This window comes from Mus musculus, chromosome 12, assembly GCF_000001635.26.
Source record: "Mus musculus strain C57BL/6J chromosome 12, GRCm38.p6 C57BL/6J".
NCBI classification, from domain to species: domain Eukaryota; kingdom Metazoa; phylum Chordata; class Mammalia; order Rodentia; family Muridae; genus Mus; species Mus musculus.
This window is the reverse complement of record NC_000078.6, coordinates 27038262-27046684: the sequence shown is the minus strand read 5'-3', so window position 1 is coordinate 27046684 and position 8423 is coordinate 27038262. Positions and strand designations below refer to the sequence as shown.

At 42.1% G+C, this 8423-nt stretch overlaps 1 long non-coding RNA gene across 17 annotated transcripts in view; it reads left to right on the top strand.

Moving 5' to 3' along the window:
• Nucleotides 1-8423, top strand: part of Gm30515 — a 54554-nt gene that overhangs the window by 36862 nt on the left and 9269 nt on the right. For 16 of the 17 annotated variants that reach the window (XR_001780580.2, XR_001780587.2, XR_001780584.2 and 13 more), the window contains 2 exons: nucleotides 107-678; nucleotides 8017-8170. This is a non-coding gene — a long non-coding RNA (predicted gene, 30515). Of the gene's footprint in view, nucleotides 1-106; nucleotides 679-892; nucleotides 7763-8016; nucleotides 8171-8423 lie in introns of those variants that run through there. The other variant, XR_001780589.2, reaches the window with a different exon arrangement.

Sequence of the window (8423 nt, the reverse complement as noted above, 5' to 3'; positions counted from 1 at the left end):
AGGAGGATCAAAATTCTACTACTATTCCTGGCTACCCAGACAAGCTTAGGACTCAGGAGATCCTGTCTCAAAGTAAAGGTTGTGTGTCTGTCTTGTCTTGTCACAGGGCAGCCTCTGTCTGGACACAGCACAGTGAGATGCCAAATAGACCTCTGACTTCTGAGACTCCAGAGCCATGAGTTAAGTCCCAGTTGCTCTAAATTGCCTACACCCAGAGTACAGATGTGCCAATAGAAAAATTAACTTGAACTGGTAACTACTACATAAGAGCCTTCTGAAAAGGTTGGGCTAGGATGATGAAGGGTTGGGAGTTTGCAAATAAAGGTAGCAAAGATACATGTAGTGGGAGTTCCATGGTTGGAGCAAGGTACTGAAACAGGACACACTGGGAACAAATGGAAGGCTAAGCATGACTGATGGCTTGTGTGTGTGTGTGTGTGTGTGTGTGTGTGTGTGCGCCCACGCACGCACAATGTGACCCATGCAAGAGCACAAGTAGGAATATGTTGTTTAACAGTGCCTACTCCCGGTGATCAGGTGGGATGCGTCTTGATTGGTCACTTGCTCTTCCCAGCTTAAGCACAGGACCTTAATCTCTCTAAAGATGATAAAGCAAAAAGCAACCAAACCAGAGACTTGGATTATGCTTCAAAGACCCCAAACTGACAATCCAGAAAGGTAGGGTTAGAATTCAGGTCTTTCTAGAAACCATGGTATTTCCCCCCACCTCACCCCCCCATTCTCTTCTTCCCACTTCTCTCCTCTAGCTTCTCTTCTTCTTTCTTATACCATTGCTTTCTAGACAGTTTCAAGTAACCCAAGCTGGCCTCCATCATGCTATGTATCCAAGGATGACCTTTAACTCCTGCTATATGTGCTTCCACCTCTCTAGGGCCAAGATTACAGGTGTGTACCACAATACCAGGTTGTGCACACTGAGGATGGAATTCAGGGAAGTGAGCTTGCTGGGTAGAAATCTACCAACTGAACTACAGCCCATCTGCCTGCCAGCCTTCCTTTCCTTTGTGAAATTATGGTATTAATTCCAAAGTATAATTTAATACCATTTAAAATGTTAAGCACATCCATGAGAAACATCATAAGAAGAGAAAAGCAGATACTGAGATGTCAGATGCTTAACTAATTTTGTTGTATAAATAACAACTAATCATTATCATTGTTGTGTCAAGTCAATGTATACATCTATATATTTACACTTTCTCCATGTGAGTGCTTACCTAATTCTCTTCTTCTTCCTTCCTCGTCTTCCTTCTCACTATGAAGCTGAGGCTGGCTCTGAGTTTGACTCTTAGGAGCTCCTGAGTGTTAGGATCACTGGGTTTACTCCAACCACTGGTTTACTCTAAACTCCTCAAAAGTAAGAATAAACACTTGAAGTAGTCTAAAGTGGAGACAGAGAATGATTTCCAAGACACTTCTGAATAGTCCAACTTAACCCCAGTCCTGGGTTCTAGACCAACTTCCTACCTAACTTCTAGGACCCTCTTTTCCTTGATGTCAAGGTCTGCATGGGGGGACTGGAAGAAAAGGTAGTGGTAGGTTCTTTAATATACTCTCACAGCCTTGCTGTGGGCAGATGAGGGGTAAGCCTCTCTGAGGCTTAAGGTGATGTCACTATTGTCTATGAACTTTGGAATGCCCTGGTGAGGGATGGACACTGGACATCTTTCTGAAAGGGGTGTTGGAGAAATGTGCTTCTAAGCATAAGAGAAGCAATTCTCCTATGTGAGTTGGGACCCCTTTGGAGGGGGTCTAATGACCCTTTTGCAGGGCTTGCTTAAGGCCATTGAAATGACAGATATTTATATCCTGATTCATAACAGTAGCAAATTTACAGTTATGAGGTAGCAATGAAAATAAATTTTATGGTTGGGGGGGGTCACAACAACATGAGGAACTGTATTAAAGGGTCACAGCATTAGGGAGGTTAAGAAGCACTAATATAAAGTCATGAGTTGTTAACGTAGGGGCTACATGTCCTAAGAATTGTTTCCGTGTCAGCACAGCCAGAGTGAAATGGAAGTGAAATCAGTCTACCAGGGAAGAGGCTAGAGGGATTAGCAGGAAGTTGAGGGCTTTGCATGGTAGGCTAAGCAGCTTTGTCTTAACTCGGTGCCCTAGTAGCCTTCCATTGAGAATTGGAGGCTCTCTGACAATTGGTACTTAGTATCAGTGACATATATTTCAATAAGAGAGTCATAAGACTAATTAAAAGCATTTATCAGTGCTCTAGCCAACAGGAAGAGTCAAAGCACGACTTCCCTAAGCTGTAAGCCATTTCGTGGTTTAGATCCCCAGGGGCTAATTAATACCTTGTGAAGAAAGGAACCAAGAAGCAATCCTGTGTCCCTTTGGAAGGTGTCAAAATTTCTGCCAAGAGCTAAGTTCTGTAGTGGTGACATCTTTTTGCTGTGGACAGATGTGCATACTATCCAAAGGCACACACAGGTCTTTATGCATGGTATCTAAAGCATACATGGATCAACATTCACACTATAAAAAAGCATTTAGGAGCCTACATGTGTTCAATATAGAGGCATACACAGATTTACAAGCTTGCTACACAGAGGCATGCATGAGTCTATATATGTTCTACATAAAGGCATTCATAGGTCCCTACGCATACTGTACAACAGCATCTGTCTATTTCAATGCTGAAGAACTCCAAAGTGCCCTGTGTTATATCAACAATGCTGGTGGCTATAGCACACAGCCCTGGCTTGTCAGTAATTTAAGCAAGCCTCATGCCTAGCCAGATTACACATAGCTTGTCAATCCAGTGTCACCTGTGTAAGGGTCTGCCGGAAATCATTCTAACCTATTCCTTGATTGTTCTGGGACAGGTGTCCTGGGTTGCAAAGCCCTTAGACCGCTATGGGCTCCCTCACAGTCCCTCTGTTCATGTGCCCATGCGTCAGGGCTGATGTGGAAGGCACTGGAGGCTTGACTAACTGTGTGCATTGGAAAGGGCCTTTAGCTGATTTGGTCTTTCAAGGTATTTTCTGGAAGGTGTTAATGTGAGATGCAAACCTGTCTTAAAGCTGCCCACTCTTATATGTCCCTTCAGATACCTCTATCCAGATCACTTTGTTCCCAGTCTTTAATCTGATACCAAATGATGAGACAGATTATTCTGTTCAACTTAAAATTCAGTGTTCATGGGATTGAGTATTTGTATTGCAAAACTATATTAAGAATCCTAAGATATCCTGCCATGCTCATAGATCAGTGCCTGGCCCAATCATTATCTAAGAGGTTTCTGCCAGCAGCTGATGTGAGTAGATGAAGAGACCCATAGTCAAACATTAGGTGGAGCTAGGAGAATCTTGCAGAAAAGAGGGAGGAATGATTGTAGAGTCAGAGGGGTCAAGGACATGAGGAGAACATGGCCCACAGAATCAACTTAGCAGGGCTCATCAGGACTCAGAGACGGAAGCAGCAATAACAGAGCCTGCATGGGCCTACACTAGGTTCTCTGCTCATGTTATTGTGGTATGGTTTGGTGTTCTGTAAGACTCCAAACAGTGGGAGTCTGGGTTGTCTCTGACTCTTTTGCCTACTCTTGGAATCCCCTTTCTCCTACTATGCTGCCTCATCTAGTCTTAATATGAGGATTTGTGCCTAGTCTTATTACACCTGGTTATTCCATGTTCATTTGATATCACTGGGAGACCTGCTTCTTTTTGAAGGTAAATGGAGAAGGAGTGGATCTAGCAGAGAGGGGAAATGGGGGTGTCTGGAAAGAGTGGAGGAGGGGAAACCGTTATCAGGATGCATTGTATGAGAAAAGACTACAAAAAAATGGAAAAAAAATACTGAATGTGGGCTGAAAATATATCTCAGTGAGTGGAGTGTTCACCCTGGCTCAGCCTCCTGCGCTGTAGATGCTAGTTGTGACAACAGTCACCTGTAACCCCAGTACTTGGAAGGTACTAGAGCATCAGACACTGTCAATTAGCTATGCAGAGAGTTTGAAGCTAGCCTGAGTTACATGAGACCTTATCTCAACAAAACAAAGCAAAACAAAACTAAGCCCCAAAACAAGACATGTTATTTAATGTTTGTAATGGTTAGCTTTATGTATCATCATGGGTAATGGATGTCTAGATCTCTGGCTGAATGTTACTCTGGGTGTGTCCGCTCCTGGTGAGATGGATACTTCATTCTGTAATCCCAGTAGAATGCACATGAGCGCCATCCAAGGTGCTAAGAGCCAACATAGCAAGGCAGAGATAGGGATGATCAGACCTCCATGTCTTGGCTGGAGCTCATATACTGATCACATCTGGATGCTGCTGTTTCTAGAGACCTCACCATCAGCTCTAACATCTACTCTCATGGACACCAGTATACAGAGTCAAGGGGTTTTCAGGCTCTACCATTCAGTAAGCCTGTCTCTCCCATTGACTGCCTCGCTGTAGATTTCATATTAGCTCTAGAGAAAAGAGGGTAAAAGCTTTTGATAAAAGTTTACACTGCAAGGCCTTGATTTCTATTTCTCTTACTCATTTAAGTCTGTTTTTACAAACTGGTGTTTCCTCCTTGATTATATCTGTTTCTTGCTACATCTTGCTAAGCCTAACCACCCCCACCCCCAAAAAAGAACTTTCAAAGTGATACACACAGCTGAATAACTGAGTTTCAACATGGAGGGAAGATTTTCTATAATTGCAGTGGACAAAATAATTAATAATTCAGAGCTTGTATGGAAATTCTAAAACCAATAAGAAAGGCATAAGCTCAACAGAACAACAAAGAGGGATCTTAAAGAAGACGAGAGAGATTGAACAAGTCTGCAAAGACAGAAGGCAAGTCTGTCGTGGTCAAGAAAACATTGAGTCAAGAGATGCAGAAATATCCTGCCCATTCTATTACGATGTAAAGAGATCACAAGAGTATATTGGCCCCAGGACTCTAATAATGTAAAAATCTGGAAAGGATTTATACACACACACACACACACACACACACACACACGCATATGTATATACATATTTTTACTGACTTGAGTTTCCATTATGCCAGCCAACACTCTACCACCAAGCTATGCCCTGGCAACAATCTTGAAGAAGAAGACAAGTGAACCACAATACACTTTGTACCACTCAAACTGAGTTAATATCATTGATAAACAGACATAGAGCTAAACCTTAGCAATACCATTTTAAACAGACACAGTGATCCTGAAAGGCTGTGTATGCCATATATTGTGAATTTAAGATCACTAAGATAAAAACACATGAAAGTATTTATGTATTAAAATCCTGCCAGCAAGTCCGCCCAAGAACAGTGAGCATGATGCCCGAGTGCTGCCTCCACAGGGACTGCAAAGCACAGGAGCAGGAGATGGAATGGTGGGACCTGGCTTGTGTTCCAAGTCCTAGCATCTGTTTTTCATGGCAGGCTTCTGCATACTTATGAAAAGACTCTAAATAAATAAGTTGACAAACAAATAACATGGTCTGTGTGTGGACCCCTGTGCTCTTGCGAACCTCAGTGATTAATCTGCAATCTGGGTGTATGCACTTGACATTCAGAAAGTAGAAAAGAAGAAAGAACAGGAGGAAAGAGGGAGAGAGGGAGTGAAGAGGGAGAGAGGGAGGAAAGGAGGCAAGAAAATTATTTTAGTGCTCTGAGCAGGAAACTCCAGCTCTCTAAGAATGGTGAAATTAGTCTTGCTTCACGTTTGTTTCTAGCTATGTGCCTGGATGCCAGCAGTCTGGTGATGCAGTCATTTCTACTAATTTCTTAGAGGAAGGAAGAGTGAGCCAGGAATACTACATACCCAACAAGGGAAAAATGTTCTTACTATAAAAAGAACGCCCCTTAAAGGCGAAGGGCGCAAAGGATGTAGAGGAAACCCCATATGTTCTCTTTAGAAAAAAAAAAAAAAAGCTCTGCTTAATAAGTTTAACTTAGCCATAAAGACAGAATGACCCACAGAAGGCTCCTTAGTACTGCTCAAGGACAGAGTAAGTACTCTCTATGAGACTGTGGGGGGAGCAGACCCAGGATCCTCCCCCAGACTGAGAGTGGGGCCCACATGTGAGAGCACTATATGGGTAAGGGGTGTCCACACAGCATAACCACTAAAGATGGTAGTCAACAAAGAAATGGCCAGAATGAGGCTTTTTTTGGGGGGTGGGGGGAAATTAACTGAACTTAACTTTGATGTAGGGCAAACTAAATATAACTTCAACCTCAGGCGTCAAGGAAGGGGTGTGTGTTAATGCTGTTTCCTTCACTAGGTTCAGCACATTGGAAACCCACCCTGTGTAAAATTGAGACAAAGATTCAAATTGAAACGTGACGGTGGCAACCACTGCCTGTTTTACATAAGCACGTTTAGAACACTGAACGTCTGTTCTGTAGGCATATGTTGAACAAAAAAAAAATTGGGAGAGAGTAGCCCATTCTATGAATTGCCTTAGTGGTATTAGGTTAAAATGGAAAGAATTTAATATTTTTATAAAAATAATGTACCATAATCCCATTTTCAGAAAATGTCTCAGTCTGCCGGTTTATCTACTCTTTCCTCACTATTGATATCAGTCCACTTGCCTAATGCAAATGGAGATGAAGATGTTAAAATGGTACGCAGAGGTACAAGTGTGGACAAGGATGGGTATCCTTGATGGGCTTGGCCACACCCATGAGCACACCCATGAGCAGAGAAGTATGTGGGGATGTGCCACACTAGAGGGGGGGGGGAAGCTTGTTTTCATTTACATATTAGGGAAGATAGAGATGGCTCCATTAGTAAAGAGCTTGCTTTGCAATGTTAGGAACCTGAATACGGTCCATGCTAAAAAGAGAAAGGAAGGAGAGAAAAAAAATCCAGGTGTGATGTTGTTTAGACAGCATCCCAACCCTGGGGAAGTGGGGGCAGATGTACGTTCCTGTGGTTCATTCATTGGCCTGCCAGTTCAACCTACTTGTGAGTTCCTGGCTTCCCAGAAACTCTGACTTAAAAAAAACAAAACAAAAAAGAACAGGACAGGGTGAGGAATGACACCCAAATTTGTCATCTGCCCTTCAAATCCATATGCATCTTTGTGGGCTTACAGATCCTGTTCTGAACAACTATAAACTTATACATGAAGCTGGTACAATTTATTGGAAAACTGAACCAACAATGTAAGACTATTCAGTGTGCATAATCAATTAGACAGAAAGGCTTGCAACATTTTTATTCACACTGTGGCTCATACGCAAAATGACTGGTAATATAGTGTCACCCACAACAGTTGTGGCATCGTTTTATCTTAAGCAGATTCCATAACCAATATGTCAGATGTCAATATTTACAAAATAAGCAATACATGCACGTAAGTATGTCTCAAAACAGTAGAAAATGAGAAAATATTAAGTATTTTGAACAACTCAGGAGAATATGGGGTTTTCTTCTCCCATGGCTGTCTGCCCCAGTTAGACCCATTTTTTGGAAGCTGTTCAATCAATTCTCAAGAAATGTTCACTTACATCAACCAAAATCTGCTGACAAAGGCAGATGCTAAAATCTCACACAATTCTGGTTAAGAATTCCCTCAAATTAAAATTCGTATTGTAGGTCTTTACCACACCTTTAGGAGTCAACCTCTTCAGTCCTTAGACTGAGACGGAGGTCTTTCTATGACTGGACAGAACAGGCTTTGAATTCTTTTTCTATTTCCATCTCACCCCTTTCTTACTCTGCTTCCAAAGAAGCTTTGGTTGTAGTCACAAAGTTTGTTTGTTTTTAAAAAATTAATTAATTAATTAATTAATTTTTAATTAGGTATGTTCTTCATTTACATTCCAAAGTTTTTTGTTCTTCTAAAATCCATTCGTTCCTACACCTATGAATCTTCATTCTCTGTACCCTCCAACAGAGTTACCTGATTTTTCTCAAATTTAATAAATCTATTCTCAATTCCAGGGCAAACTCATTGTCATCTTTGAGGACTCTCTGCCAACCCTCTGGGGTACCAACTAAATATCTACTCTGTTCCGCAGTGAATCTCTAAGGTGCCCCATGGTCCATCCCACCGAGGAGCTGCAGGGGGACTTCACAACACTCTTTGCTCCCTGTCTGATCCCTGATGTGTTGATAGAAGTCGGTAGACACGGACTTTATGTGCATGTTGGGATGGCGGACACTGAGCTACAAGTAAGTCATCTTCATGTTTACAGTTAGACGAAGTTAACATTTTAGAGGGAAATGGCCTAAGAGAAAGCCCTAATGACTATCTTAGGAGCACACTGGTGTCCCGTCAGCTGGGGAAAAAAATACCATCAACCCATTCTGTCTCCATAAGGGGCTTTTACTTCCTTGAGTCATTGCTGTGTAGACAAGGGGTGATTTCCTTAAAGAGCAGGAATGTCAACAGGCCACTGATTTCACTTCATATTTGCGTGAGGAT